Consider the following 16,964-nt stretch of genomic DNA (forward strand, 5'->3'; position numbering starts at 1 on the left):
CTGATTTCTTTCTTACACACTTAAAACAAGACAGACATGCATTTATACATGTCCTGACTAAGACAAGAGATGTTCTAACAGGACAGGCTGTGAACAGCTCACACTCAGCCAATAAGGGTCATTTCTCACACACTCAGACACACGTGAGAACTCTATGAGACTCTCAGTACTATTAAGTACATATATATTGCTAAAATTTCGACTTGAAATTGAGATTATCTATTATTTTCCTTAAATAAACTTTCTTATATATATGCTTCAGCTGCTGCAAGTCCTCCGAAAAATTCTCCGGTTGCTTCTCTTTCACCAGCAGACTCACCTACAGATACTTCAGAATCGGAAACACCAACCTCGACTATTTCTCCTGCAGGTATAATTGGCGAGCTTTTCTTTTGGGGGGATAATCACTAGTTATTGATGTATTAATATTGGCTTTACCAATACTAATTGTTTATAACTGATTTGGTGTAGGAAATGGATCTAAATCTACACCTACCAAGGATGGAGATACCTCTGATGGAAATATGACTAACTTGGGCAGCCTTCACCGTTATCTCCTTGTTTTCCTCTTCGTTGTCTCTTGTACTTCAATATTCACCAGTTTCTGAGTTTTCTCATGAGTTTATTTTGTTTATCATGTTATTTTTCTTTAAATCATTTGTTTGAAGTCTGAATTATATGTTTGATTTCTGTATTGAAATGGTGTGTAATCTTTCATTAGTAAACAAATCAAAATGGTGTGCAATCAAAGAGAACGATTATTTCTGCAACTTTTGTTACAGAAATGGAGTGTAATCTGTTGGATCTACAACAATGAGATACTGGAAAAAATATTGTTAAAGAGAATTGCTGAACACTGAATTGGATCATTGATTGACAAACACCGTACCAAGGACAAAGTTACTTGATGATCAAGTTCCCCTTAACATAATTATTTTACCAATAAACCTTAATAATGAGCGATTTTAATACCCCATAGTGAAGTTAAGTCCGTTGCAAAACTGCCCAATACAAATATTAGCACTACAATATTTGATCGCTCATATGAACTCAACAACAGAGATTAGAGAAACATATAAACGCATAGTAAGAAGAGGTGAAAATAAATGGGGATAGTAGCCGCTTCTGATACATTTTGGAATGAACAAATCTTTTTGCTTTTATAGGTAGTGAAATTTGATTTGACATAAGATGCAGTTAATGATGAATGAATTTGATTAATGACAAAAATTATAGTGCCCAATTAATTGAAAGATCTTCAAAACGCGCAAAAATAGCTAAGACTCTAAACTGTACTTTATATAAAACATAAATTATTGTTGATACATTTTTTGGATTGGATATTTAACAAGAATAACCCCCTTATGATGAAAACTATAATAAGATTTCAAACACCAACAAGGACCTCTCTAAATGGCAGAAGTCCAAAAGTGATTTCTATCAGTAAAAATCCAGAAATCACTTTATAAAGGAAATTGATAATAATATCAAGTATTTTCACAACAAGACAAATAGAAGAAGAATGAGGAACAATATTGATTATCTATCAGATCATAACAACAATTGGTTACACACAGGGGAAGAAATAGCTCAGCATCTTACTTTTCATTTCAAGGAAATAAGTATTTTAGTTACTGTTACTCTTGATGAAAGCCTCTTAATGCTTATTCCCATAATTATATCTAATGTTGATAATTCGTCACTTACTAGAGTTCCTTCTCATCAAGAAATTCATGAGACACTCAAGAGTATGGAGAACTGGAGTGCACCAAGGCCATAAGGTTTCCAAGCAGGCTTCTACAAAAGTCAGTGGAGTATTATTGGTGAAGATGTTTGTCAGATGATCACAAGATTTTTTGAAACCAAGCATATTCTTAAACAGCTTAATAAAACATATATCTCTCTCATTCCTAAGAAGAACAAATCAATTTGTGTTGTTGACTTTAAAATAATTGGCCTCTGAATACTTCATACAGGATGATATCCAAGATTATTGTTAACAGACTGAGGTCTATTATGGAGAAAATTATTTCTCCGTACCAAGCTGCATATGTTTCTGGAAGACTAATAAGTGACAATACAGTCATATCCCAAGAGATTATTCATTCCATGAAGAAGAAAAGAGGTCAAATTGGTTGGATAGCTTTAAAACTAGACATGTCAAAGGCTTTTGACAGACTAGATTGGAACTTCTTAATTAAAGTTCTCAAGTATTTTGTCCTTTGTGATGATTTTTGTGACCTTATTTATCAATGCATCAACACAACATCTCTTTTTGTCTTGCTTAATGGTACTCCTTGTGAAGAATTTCACCCTACAAGAGGCATTAAACAAGGTGATCCACTATCACCATATCTATTCATCCTTTCCATGGAATTTCTTTCAAGTCATCTTTCTTCTGCTCATCAAAGGTATTAAAGTGGATGCCAACTCTTCATCTATTAATCATTTTTCTATTTGCATATGACTGCTTGATTTTCACTCAGGCAAATCTCTCCTCAGTCAACAATCTTTTGGAACTTTTTCAAAACTTCAGCTCACAATCAGGTCAGGTCGTCAACTTTGAAAAATCTTCTGTGCATTTCAGTAAAAAAACCAACCCTTCTGTAGTTGAAACTCTTACTCAGATTTTAGGAGTTAAGACTATGAATTCCAAAGAAAGATATCTTGGTTCTCCTTTGCTTTTGGGTCACTCTAAACAAGAAGCATTCAAGGCTATTGTAGAAAATTTCACGAACAGATATTCAGCATGGTCATCTACATCTCTCACTCAGTCTGGAAGGTCAACAATGATAAAGCATGTGTTGAATTCAGTACCAATTTATCAAATGGTACATTTAGGTTGCCTAATAATCTTTTCTTTAAACTTACAACTATCCAGAGAAAATTCTTTTGGGTTTATCATTCTAACAGAGGTTCTAATCCTCTTGCTTGGCTCAAAGTTTGTAAACCTAAAGATATGGGTGGTCTGGCTTTTAAGGACTTAGAAATGCTGAACTTAACTCTTCTTACTAAGCTAGCATGGAGACTGTGTACAAAATCGGATACACTTTTGACTCAGATAATGGGCAGCAAATATTTCAGTAATGGAGATATTATTCATCAAAATATTAAATTTGTTAACTGCTCATATACTTGGAATGGTATTATCATAGGTATTCAACTTTTTCAACAAAATTATTTCATGGAAGTCAATAATGGTAAGAAGACTAAAATATAGTTGGATAGATGGGTTCCTGGTCTTACTTCACTACCTCAACCTGTTAATGGGTTTCACATATTTTATCAAGAAGTGGAAGAACTAATTCTACCAAACACCAATAACTGGAACATAGAACTTCTTAACCTGCTCTTTGATGCTGATACTTCTCAGAGAATTCAGACTTTATTTCTCAATACTTCAAAGGAAGACATAGTGGTCTGGATGCCAACAAAGGATGGTAAATTCACTGTTAAAAGTGCTTACAAGAAGCTCACTATGAGTAACACATAAGTTCAAGTTAATGGAAGAGTTATTCCAAACATTGTATGGAAGGTGTTATGGAAGTGTAATATAACTCACAGGTTTTAGTTTTTTGCATGGAAATACATACATGAAATTAATTCTACTCGGTGTAAGCTTGATCTATACAATACCAAGATGGAAACTCAGTGTACAATATGTGGTGATAATGCAGAAACCATGGAATGTATGTTATTTCATTGTGTCAGGTTGGTTAATGTAGACATTGATAAAGTGCAAAACAGTTGCAATACTGTAAAAATGGGGGTACAACAACCACACCCGATATTTCATTTGGCAATCTGAATAGATGATAAGTGCATAATTCATATGATTTTAGTGTCCATTCCATACTTGTTTTAGCTATTATTCTTGCATATTTTCGTATTATTACTCTTGTTTTCTCTTATTTATCTCTATTATGTGAATCATCCAAAAAGGAGCTACAAATTGCTAAAAAGATCTAATAAGATAAGTATTCCAAGTATCCAAGTGCCCAAGTCCAAGAGAAGTTGAAGAAGTGCGGCGAAAAGGAGCAAAACGCTCAAAATCAAGAGACGGGCCAAAGACCGAGATTAACTCATTCAAATTAAGTATTTCTCATCATCATCTTGAATATAATTGAAAGATAAAAAGAATGCAAAAATAATGAGGTCATTCCGAGTTCGGACGAAGAGTTACGGCCAAAACAAGCTTTTGATGGAATGCCGAAGACTTTACCGGTACGCATACTTAGTTCCGTGAATTTCTGCTGGACTTTGTGGTACACGTACTTAGCTTTACCGGTACGCAAAAGGGTATGCATACCATGGAAGGCCAAAACTCACGGTTAAGGTCTTTATTTCATAGTTTCGGGTTGGGTTCTTGAACCGAACTAGATACTTGATGGCAAAGCAATGTAAACCTATCATTAGTACAAAACAAAGCTAGGATAAGTTTGCCTTTGTTAGTGGTGGTCAGGATTTGTCCAGACAAAGATAAATCAAGGGTTGTGGTTCTCCTAACCACCCCCTACAACTCGCACACGTGGCATTAATTCCAATATTATGAATGAAAAATGAATACTCAAGTCAGGATATGGATTTTCAAAAATTATAACGGGGAGGTTCGAACTCATGACCTATTGTGTCATAAGAGTGGCCTCTAACTAGTGTTCCACCTTGGTTGGAATTAATAGAAAAGATAAATCAACGTTGGTGGTTTATTCAACTTAAATATCATAATTGCTTTATTAATTAGTGTTTCACTAATTGCACATAAGAAATAATCTATTCATTATAAAGTGTTCTTTAATTAGTGTTTCACTAATTGCTCATAATAAATGACTAATCATTTTTTAATTATAAATGTTTTCTTAATTAATTATAATATTTATTTATAATAATAAGTAATTTTGATAAATAATATCAATAAACATTTTTGGCGACAATGAGTAGTAGAAGAGGTGGAGGCCGAAAGATTAGTGGTGGTTAAGGGCGGAGCCAAGCACAATTTTATTTATTTTTGTTCTTTTATCGTAAAATGGGGTACAAAGTCCATTTTTCACATGTATCCAACTTGCCAAGAATTTTTTCTCCCTCTTTCCTCAAAATCCTGTCTCCGCCCCTGGTTTGTGGTGGAAGAAGTAGTGATGGTGAGTGCTGGTGAGTAGTGATGGACAATATTAATTCTCTGTTGTCATTACAACATCGATAACATCGTAGTGTGGAAGATGTGGTTGGTTGTTTTTAACACTTTTGATAAATGAAGGTACCATATATTTCAGGGATGATATCATACAAGACAATATTTTCATGATCGTAGTTGGATCACCCAAATGGTACCCCTGTTATCTTTGGTACTATATCGTATAAATCATGATTTTTTAATGTTAAAATAAAATTGATTGCAGTACAAAAAAGAATATATACACGGAAAAAAAATAATGAAACTAATCAATTGACGACATTTTGTTCAATATAAACCTCATACATGGCATTTGTGATTGAAAATTAGAATTGCTTCCAACAACCTATATGGGGTGGACGGCAATGATGGTGTCAGTGGTGGAGTCAAAAATTGAAATTGAGGAGGCCTACTCTTTTTTTTTTAAAAGAAACATGTAAACTTTGGTGTACTAAACCATAAATATATATGGACAAAGTACTATTTATAAAATAAACTAAAAAATTTATGTAGTTATTAAAAATTTAAGGAGTTAGAGCCAGGTTAGTCAACCCTTGGCTCTGCCACTAGGTGGTGGTGGATAAAAAAATGGATTCATATGGTTTTATGGTGGTGGCGAGTATTGGTGAAAAAAAACATATTATGTTAATTTCGTAACGCCACAAAATATGCAACGTTATATTATAAAGTATAAAACGTGGTTGATCATTCTAATGTTAAAATAAACTCGATAAAACACATGTCCATTTTAAAAAATTGGTGCAATCAATTGCCATGTTATGTAATAACTAAACGAACGACACGAATCAAGATCAGAACATATGAAATTATTTATTATCGATTTGTCTATGTAAAGAGTGGTCAGAATTTGTCCTTGGCAAAGATAAATTTACCGCTGGGGTTTGTTCAACTTAACCGTTTTTAAATGTTTTATTAATTAGTGTCTCATTGATTGTTCATAATGATTAATTAAATTTCTATTATAAATGTCCCTTTAATAATCTAATATAAATACATAATTTTATTAATAAATAATTTTACTAAAAACTATATTAATTCTAATGGTGGTAGTGGAAGTAGGGTTAGTATAAACGGTGGAGGGTGTTTGTGAATGGTGGAGGCGGTAACATTACTATTGATGGAAGAAATAGTGGCGGTGGATGGTTTTTATGGTGGTGGGTGTTGGTAATAGTAGTGGATAATAATAGTTTTTGCTTTTAGTGAGTTTTATTGACCGAGTAAAAAAAAAATCTTCACAAAACATGCAACATTGTATTGTGAAAGATGTAATTGGTTGTTTTTAGCAGGATTGATAAGGACAAAAACCAAATATTTCGAGGATGATACCGGAACGTATAAGACAATATGATCATCACTATTGGATCACCGAAACGGTATCCATATTATGTAAAGTCAATTGGTGTACCCGCGTAAGAGAACATTATCGCTCTCTCAAGTACTATTACATTCTTTTTCCTGAAAGAACATCAATGTCGAGTTGTTTCGCGACAACTACCTACAAATACAACAACTTTCACTCAATTCCCGATATAAAACCTTATTGACCTGGAAAATGTATTTGTATTCTAAAATATTTGTTTGAAAATTATGTTTGTTCATCAAAATCATCATAAAAAATTCTAAATCATAAATCTAAATTTCGCCTCCGATGTTTATAGAATATTTTTTATATTTTACATTCTCAAATCATGCGACCTCTTGATTACAGATCAACAATATCAAATTAAGGATCAATATGTATAGGTTTCATTCACTGGATTAGAAGTTATAGTAGATACAAATGGGTAGATCACACAAAGCAGAACATGACTGAGAATACTTCAATAATTTGGTCAAAAAATAAAGTCAAAATTTTAAGATTAACTTTCTGTAGGACTAATTAGATCGGCTTTGATAGGAGCCGACTAAAATATGGATTAATAATGATTTCCACGTAAGATAATTACAAAGCATAGTTTGGCTAACTCTGTCTATGTAAATAATGGTCAAGATTTTTCCTTCCTCAATTGCTATGTTATGTGAGAAGAAGGTGATATCTAAGATTGAGGTACAATTCAAATATATTAGATTCGTACCATTTACAACTGGATGCCTTGAAAAAATATTGACGTGTTGTTATTATTATTACAGGTAAGGGATACATTGACCACATTTGCGCAAATAGCTCACTTCGCAAATGATTAGTGTTGCATGTATTGTCTAGAATGCAACGAGGAATTTGAGAAAACAAGGCACCAGAAGCAGTGTCCGGAGTATTTTGGATATAGTAACTTAGACCCGATGTAATACTTATGTTTTTTTTTTTTTAGTTTTTCCACAATCTATTTATTTAAGAAAAATGAACATTGCAAATACATAACATCAACAAAAAATAGGCAGATTGCGTTTGACAATAATGGCTACTGATGGTACGGAAACGGCAAAATAATGGAATTGTTGTAGAAGAATTGTTGGGATATACAACGGATTACTTGATACGAATGAAAGAGGTATAACTATTTCGATTCTGAAATCACATAAAGTTCACAGTAGAGATGACATCAAGTTTAAAGTTAGTAACAAACATAATATGGCTAACTAAATGTTAAAAACAAATAGGATATATAAACTTAGAAAGTCGTGGGACTTGAAGAGGCCAATTTTGAAAACTACAATCTTAGAAAGCAACGATCCACAATACCATAATTTTTTTTTTATAAATATTCAACGTAGAAGATGTCAACTTTTGGTAAAGGATCTATTGACAACCTATTAATTTGAAATAGGATCATGGATTACGATATGTGTTCAAGGTTCTTTATGAGGTAATGTGTCGCCAGATTGTATTCCAAATGAAGGTAGGAACATATAGAAGTGACAAAATGTCCAAGACTTTTGAAGTTACCATAGCCTTCATTAAGACGAACTGCTGGGCACAATACTTTGTTGAAGATTTAATAACAGAGGTTCGCATATATACAATCCCTTCGAAAAGATAATGGGTGCACATTTTAAACATTGTCATCTAATGGGTGTTGAAAAATTACAGGAAAATCATGTCACATTGGAGAGTTTGTATCATCCGTTCGATGCAAAAAAAATACTATTCTCTGCCTATTTGGAGGATCGACAACATGACCATGATAGATGAGTCATCTGGAGAGAAATAGGAGCATGTGGAGACTTATATGGACGATATTGATTAGTTGATTTCACCGAGATGAGCGCTGCTGACGACATATTTCCAAAAAATATTTAAAATTCCATGTTCATGTAGAGCATTATCTCATTATAAGCAATGAACCTAAATAAAAAAGTGTCTGCAAGTTAAGATTATATTTCTTTCGTTTGAACAAATCTACGGCGGTAAAATATTAAAGGAAAAAAACAAGAAAAAAAGAGAGGAAAATCCCAACTATTTTTATGACAAACCCGTATTAAATCATAAGGAGTTGATAAGTATTCGGGAAATAAATTATACGATATATTAAAAATGAACCAACATCATGGCCCGTGCCGTTACGACACGGGTTAAGGGCTAGTACAAATACATATTAGGCCTTTCATAGAAGGTGTGAAAACAATCATCTCATATCACAAGTTCTATATCAAAACCTAGGGTTTACCCTTTTAGGGGGAAACCACCATTATTCATCTTCTTTGTAATATAAGTAGCTAAATTCTTGCTGATTAAGGATGAATTCAATGTTCTAAGTGTGAAGCTTTATTAATAATACAAGTCTATTTGAGGTTTTAATCATCATCGTTTGTTTTCATAATATCTAGGGTTTATGATTGATTCTTAGATTGATTTGGGTGCGCAACTAGATTAGTCTATTGATCATTATATTGCTAGTGGAGAGTTGAGAGATCCGTAATTTTCGTGCATATCCTACACAAGTAGAAACATAAAACCTTCCAGAGGGATTCTATAAAGCAATCGTGTGCAGAAACAACACCAGTAAGTGAACCGAGCGTACTGAGTTTAACTGTTGGAATCAAACCTAAATACACAAAATCTAAAACGTTCGATTGAGTTACACCTTGTAAGCGTACCTCAAGGCGGCTCAGTTGGATAGGGTGACTACGCGTACCTGTTATCCGGTGATACAAGGAGTTTTGGGGATAGCTAAGCGTACCTGCTATTCTACAGTTGGTGATGAATGGTTCCAACGGAAGATAGATAAGTATTCTAATCCTGTTAACGCTTGGTAACGGTGAAGGATTCCTTAATCATCTCTTTTCCTTATTATTGTCTTTATATTTATATTACAATCAAAAACCCCATTGTTAATTTATTTTATTGTGTTGATCAAATAACCTATCAATTACACAGCTTTCTGTGGAAACGATCTCTTATTGCCGCTATATTACTAGTTAATTAGTGGAAAATATATTTATTAATTTGTTGCATTAACGACACACATCAAATTTTGGCGCCGCTGCCGGGGAGCAGTTGCTAATTGATTTGTTATTTGTTTAGCTTATTTGTTTTTGTTTTTTTTAGATTCTTGTTTTTATTTTCTCTTTTGTTCTTGTGAGTGTCATGTTTCCTTATGTAAATAACATGTACGGAGGACAAGATCAATCATATAATAGTGGTAATCAATATGGTTTTCAATCTCATTCATATAAAAACTACCAACCATCCTATGGGTATAATCAAACCAATTTTTTGGTTACGATCAATATCCTACGGAATCTTATGGATATTCTCATACATGTCAACAACCTTATGACGGGTATGTAAGGGAACAATCACAAGGATGGTAGGATAGTTATTCTTCTAATCGTTTATGTTTCAATGATGAATAGAAGCTTAATTGGTTGATTCTTCAGTTAAAGGCCAGTTTGTCCACGCCGGAACCCCTGAATGAAGAACAAAGCATGGAGAACAATACATCAACCGGATCTTACTACAATATATCTAACCAAACTCATGAATGTTTTTATCATTGTTCACCTATTCAAAAGGAGGAGACTTGTTCTGGAAATCTTGTGGTGAGTGAAAGTGCAGGTTCTGAAGAACGTCTTGACTAACTGATCCAAGCAATGGCGCAACATCAACAAGGATTGGACCAATATTCGCAGAGTGTTGATAAATCACTCCAAGAACTTCAAGAGGGCATGAAAAACTTAAGAAGAGACATGAATCAAATTAAGTAAGAAATGGAAAAAGATGAGCAACCCTTGGAGAATTGTTTTAACAATGATGAAGTTATACCGACTCCCGATCATTACAATGATCATTCGCCTATTCAAAAGGAGGAGTCTTGGCATGACCGAACCATTGTTATGAACGGTGTGGCATACTCAAATGCATATCAATGTTACAATGAATATCCGGATTAAAATATTTTTAGGCCGGTTGATTTGCAAGAAATAGACCCGATTATTCCCTCAATGGAGACTCATACAGAGTACTCCAATATTTATACTGAAGAAGATTTCATGAGAGTGGAATTTGATTCGGATGACGAGGTTGTGGAAGAGATGAAGATTGAGAATAAAACCAAATTGATTAAAGTCGTGGAAGACCCAATTGAGCTAGATAATAATAGTTCGATAGAGGACCACGATATACTTGAGATAAATAATTCAATGTTAATTAAGAAAGATGAGGATCCGATACAAGGTTTGTCTAATCCTTTTCATAATTCTATATCTATTGATACTTTTCATCCAATTGAAGTAGTTTCCGAAAGAGTTGTTAACCCGAATTTTAAGAAAATACCTCACTAAGATTGGAGTTGTGTGCTTCAAAAGTTTTAACGGATTATTTTTCTTCTAAGTATACACCACTTCATGTGTTTGATTCGAGTATTGTGCAGGTTCACCAAGCTGAGGAACCTTTTGAAGTTCCCAAATTCTATGTTCTCTATCCACTTCAGAGTGTAGACAGGACTAAGTGTGGGGGAAACTTCAATAAAATGATATCTTCAATATTTATCTTTTGTGCTAATGTTTTTGTGAACCTGTTATTTGAATTGCAGATTGTTATTTGGAAGGATTACCAAATTTTCATATTGTTGGTGTACGAACGATAAATGTTAGAGCATTGCTCGGTTGAACCCACCAAGCGTTGGTATGTCAAGTTTGGTTGTCATATTTTAGTGAATCAAAACTCATGTTAAGAGTCGCTTGATTATGTACTAGAGTTAAACTTCGTATAGGTTAGCTTGAAAGTATTAGGATATGAGACATTACAAGTATTGCAAATTCTTGAAGATGTGAAGAAGCAAGGAGCTACAACGACAACAATCATCCTTCCACTTGGGGTTAGTGATATTTGACTTGAACTGTTTTATTCCCTAACGTATCTTTCAAGTCGTGCATATTGAAAACATAACTGCGAAGCATATATGAACTCTAGATAGACATAGTATTAAGGAATACAATACGAAGTTTATTGCTTAACCATTAAACTTTGTAGATAAGACATCGCCATAATCATTTGAATGCTATTGTGATTATGTATGGGTATGAGGTGAGGATTTCATCTAGGGAACAATGTTTACATGTGTTCTAAGGAAGTAAGTTCATAATCTTGTTTGTGAACCGAAAAGGAAATTGCCAGGAGTTATTGGTTTTGTTATTCATTGCATATCTTATGAACAACCAATATGTGTGATAGAGTATAACCTCTCACAACTTGTTGTCTTCTTGGTAGAACTATTCACAAAGTCCTGACTTATGTATTTGTATAACTTTTATTAGTAAAACCAATCTTAAGTAATCACCTTTGGTATGATCATATTATGTATGACCTTGGGGAAAGGGAACCGATCCTAGTAAGGGAAAGGGAACCGATCCTTGTAAGGGGTGCAGTACATCAAGGGGAACCGATCCTTGTATGGGGTGCAACAAGGTTTATAGCAGAAATGGGAATCGATCCTATGGACATGTGCAACACATATAAGTTATATACCATATATATATGGGGAACCGGTCCTAGTACCTAGTCAACCGAATCTTTGGGAAGCTAGTGTGACTATGCGTAGTACTCACATGGAGGTAGAACCGAAACTTGTTTTGGTAGAACCGTTAAACTCATGATTGTGATTGAATGTTGGTTTGATCAATCACATAGTTCTTGAAAATCAGATGAACCAATTCTAAACTTGTTTGGAAGTGTGGCAAATCGGTTTCAAGGTTGTAAGTGTGAAAGAGAACTTACAAAGTAAAGATGTCGGCAAACTTTGAACACGTGTTGTGAATAATTGTTCAAAGATATTCCTTAACGGCTAAGGGAAGAGAATCCCAGGATCGAAACATAAGTAAGTTAAGAATCTTTTAATTAAGGTTATTAATTTCTTTTTGTAGGGAAATTACAGAATTAGTAATGTGCATTTACTAATTAGATTTTCCGAGAGATTTCGATCGTTATTTTTGGACAGAGCATTTCCAGGAATTATGGAAACCGAATTTGTGCTTTTATGAATATCTTGAGAATGTTTTCGGTTTTGGAAATTCCTTGATGTCCAAACTTCCTTGTCTATAAATACACTAAGTTTTCCTTTCTAGCAAACTAATCATTCGTAACAACAGATTTACTCTTTTGTTGTTGTTACTGGTGTAGCCGCCTATCGGAGAGGAGAGTAATCTACTTAGGTGAAATCTCTTACGGCCGCTCAGTTTAAAGTCTTCTTTGGGATTGAGAAGCTCTAGCGCGACCCGTTGGTGGGAAACTAGATAATTGCGGTATATCTTTGTTTTCGATTGATTTGATTGACTAACGGTGGTTGAAATATGATTGCACCTAGTTTGTTTATTCTTGAGAATCTTCTCTTCTGATATAAGATTCACTCAAACTAGTTCAGAGTTTCGACAGGGATCTTTAGACTGTTGTCAGTTCTAAAGACGATCTTGTGATAATCCATTGTTAACAGACTCCTTTCTGTGCGTGATTGATCACAACAAATTCAAGTGATTGTGTGCAGATTTTTATTGAAGATTTAAGAAGATTTGACGACAAAGAAGATATTGAAGATCTGACTTGGGTTTTACAATCTTTGGTGCGCACAATACTTGTTTCGGTAAAAGAGGATCCAATTAATAATCGGTTTATCCTTGTGGTAGATTGAATTGATTAATTGAGTAGATCGACATCAACACGGTTCTTCGACTTAAAGGTGTTGGCTTAATCTTAATCGATTACTTTTGGGTGATTGAACATAAGATAAATCTAGACCTGACGAAGGAGTTTACGTTGAGATAAACGGAAGAGCCTTTGTCCGACTCATATCACTTGGTTGAATAGAGTTGATACCAAATAGATTTCTTGTTCCTTTACTGTTTGGAATACGAACCAAAGGGATTGATCCAAGTACGTGACTTATTTATAAGTTGGAGGCGTGGAAATACAGACGGAACTAGGTGAACTATAGGGTTAGTTACTTGGTCTCGACTATACGAAGTTAGTGTAATTTTGTGTAGCGGCTTAATCCTGAGAGTATTCAATTCTGGACTAGGTCCCGGGGTTTTTCTGCATTTGCAGTTTTCCTCGTCAACAAAATCTTGCTGTGTCATTTACTTTTATTTTCCGCATTATAATTGTTTTATTATAATTAAAATAAATTACACAAACGTTAATTCCTATTTACTTGATAAGCAATCCTATTGTGTTTGGTTAAGTCCGAACCTTTGTATCAAGTAAACATACTTCGTTGTTATATTGTCTCGATCCCGTATCCATAGACGATCACACGAAGTGTGAACCGATTAGTTGTATTGTCTCGACTCAGTCCATAGAAAATCACTTTCGGAGAAAGGACTTATAGGTAGGAAAAGTTTTAGCTTGAGGTATATTTGGGTACCTCACCTTTTCAATAACAATAACGTCGGGCTGACGACGTTAAACCAAGCGCTACATGGGAGGCAACCCATCGGTTTTGTATCTCTATCCCTTTTGTTTTTAGTTTTTTTAGTTTTTCATATCATATATTGTATTCCCATCTTAGATTTTACAAAAGACTATATCTATAATTCAAGTTTTGACAAATTCTCGTCGGAAAATTCTGACTGCGCAGTTGTCACGAAAATAGCTCTCGAGACTTCATACGGAGTCCGCCTTGAGTGGTTGACCCCAAATTTTAAAGAGGATAGACTCACCTTTCTTTTCCAAAAATAAAATTTGAACTCGGAGTCTGTTAAGTTTTACTGATAGGCCTGGACATTTGAGTTTCGGTATTTTTCTAGAAATTTTTCAGTTTGCATGTCTGTCAGTCGGAGGCCATAACTTTTGTTGGGTGCAATAATCAAAAACAAGGAAAAATCAAATAAGCAAACGTTATTGATACTTAGGTCTTTTATAATAGAAGTGATCGATTTTACAAAAAAGACAAGCTCCCCATATCTCGGCGACAGCAACAAGACAAAACTTTGGAAAAACAGAGTGAGTCACGTGTTCAACACGCTGCCCTTAAGACATTAGCGCCCGGCTACACTCAAGAGTGATGCTATAGCCCTCACAGGACAGATATCTCCAGGATAAAACACCCTACTACACCTACTACTAGCATATGTAGTAGATGCTCAACTTGAGCTTGGTAACTCCGAAAAAACCCTTAAGGAAAATCGCGAACGCATAAGAAAACAATATAAAATATTTTCCCTTGGGGGTACCTCTAAAATATAGAGAAACCCCTTTCCCATAGATTTTACAAAAGTAGTGAATTTCCCGATATGGGACTAAAAGGTTTATATAGTCTCTTAAAACTACTAAAAAATGGAAACTCCACAATGTGGGACTAATAAGTTTCATTCACAAAGAAAACAATAAATTAATTTTATTTAGTTAAAAAACCTTAAAATAATAATTAATAAATATTGTTTCCAACAATCCCGCACATGAATGAAAACCTCAATAAAACATGAAAACACAGATAGATTCTGGTAAATCGACATCTCAATCTCACAACCCGAACAGACTGAACAGACAGACGGATCGTGAAAGTGTTGAAATCATACTAGTCATTTCTACGTCCTCTCTCTCACACAAAAGTGTATTGACCCCAGGGCCATACTATGGATTGCACAAATCATAATAATATAGAGAGATTTTATATTTAGTTTCTCATAGGTGAGACTAAAGGTATCTTTCACCAAAGTGAAAATGAATGAACTAGAACCCTTAGTAACCCTTAGGTCCTAAAATCCAGTAATACCAAAACCATCAAAAACGAAAATCACATAAAAAACGCAGGAAATACCATTTTAGGCAGAGGTGTCCATGAGGTCTTGAACCTTTGCTTAGTGAGATATTACCGTAATTACTTGATAGAGACAGTGAACTATGTCTTGAACTGCTAGCGTATGATGTAATTCATGATAACAACCACGGATGATATCTCCAAGGTTGTTGCCAAGCTCGTGTCGTTTTGTACAATTTCTCCCCTGGACATATCATGTTTCTCAGAATGCTCTAGAGAATCAAAGCTCATATTCTCATAGGAAGTGTCCCCACTTCCTCATTCAGATAGGTGAGTTTCCATAAAGAATGTTACTGCTACACCCCACTTCAATCTTAAATTGAACCTATAAACCTCATTAAGACTTCTAAAAAGTCATCCTTCACATGCAGTAGCACTATCACGTCTACACCATAGGGAAGGGACTGAGAATAAATTCTCTGATAGTTTTTACCTTTACCCACCACAAATTAGTTGTCTCATTCGAAACCTTGATCTTGGGATCTCAAGTCAGCAAGGTTGAGTATCCTTCATGGAAAGTTTAATTATGAGCTTAATGTACTGTACTCAGTACAATTTGTATCAAGATACGGGAGATAAGAAGGTTATCATAGATAGACAGGGAAGTTTAGACGAATGCAAGGAGAATATTAGAAGAATTAAGGGGAAGATGAAGAAGAAAACTGGTCCAGGTGAACTCAGCCAAAGAAGATATTCATTCATTCATTGATTGATCCTCCTCTCTCTCTATTACAAAATAAATACACTCAATCTGGTGCCAAACATCTACCACTCTCAGACAGACGCGTGGCAAGATCTACCTGGCTCCTAACATTCTCAGTGGACCAATAACAACTTATTATATAGGCACCCGGAACAACACTCGGAGCACCCCAGATGCATAACATTACTCTCCCCTTAGAAAGTATCCTTGTCCTCAAGGATGAAGTTTGGATAGTGAGCTTGAATCTGCAACTTGTCCTCCCAAGTGGCATCCTCAGGAGCCGAGTTAGTCCATTGGATGAGTAGTTATGTATATTCCTTCTTTATTGTGGTAAGTGACCTAGTAGCCAAAACCTTTTCAGGCACCATAATGATTTCTCATGCATGATCAACTACAGGCAGTACTGGTGATGGTATATGAGCCTGACCAATTTGTTTCTTCAGTTGAGAAACATGGAATACAGGGTGTATTCTAGCACTAGATGGTAAATCTAACTTATATGCTAGGGACCCAATTTTCTTCAAAATGGTGAAGGTACCATAGTGCTTAGCTGATAACTTGAAGTTCTTGCGCAAGGAGATTGAAGCTTGTATATATGGCTGCAGCTTTAAGTAAACTTTATCTCTCACTTCAAATGACCTGTCAGTCCTGTTCTTGTCAGCAAAGAACTTCATTCTCTATTGGGATTTGTGGAGACTCTCCTTCAGCAGGTCCATCATAGCATCTCTTTGCTTTAAATACTCTTCCACTCCTGCAACAGAAGTAATTGCTGTGGTTGGAAAATCCATATGGGGAGGATTGTAATCATATAGGGCCTTGAATGGAGTCATTTTTAGGCTTGTGTTCTAGCTGGTATTGTACCACCATTCTTCTAGTGCCAGCC

The sequence above is a fragment of the Papaver somniferum genome, chromosome 2 (assembly GCF_003573695.1).
Source record: "Papaver somniferum cultivar HN1 chromosome 2, ASM357369v1, whole genome shotgun sequence".
In the NCBI taxonomy this organism is placed as follows: domain Eukaryota; kingdom Viridiplantae; phylum Streptophyta; class Magnoliopsida; order Ranunculales; family Papaveraceae; genus Papaver; species Papaver somniferum.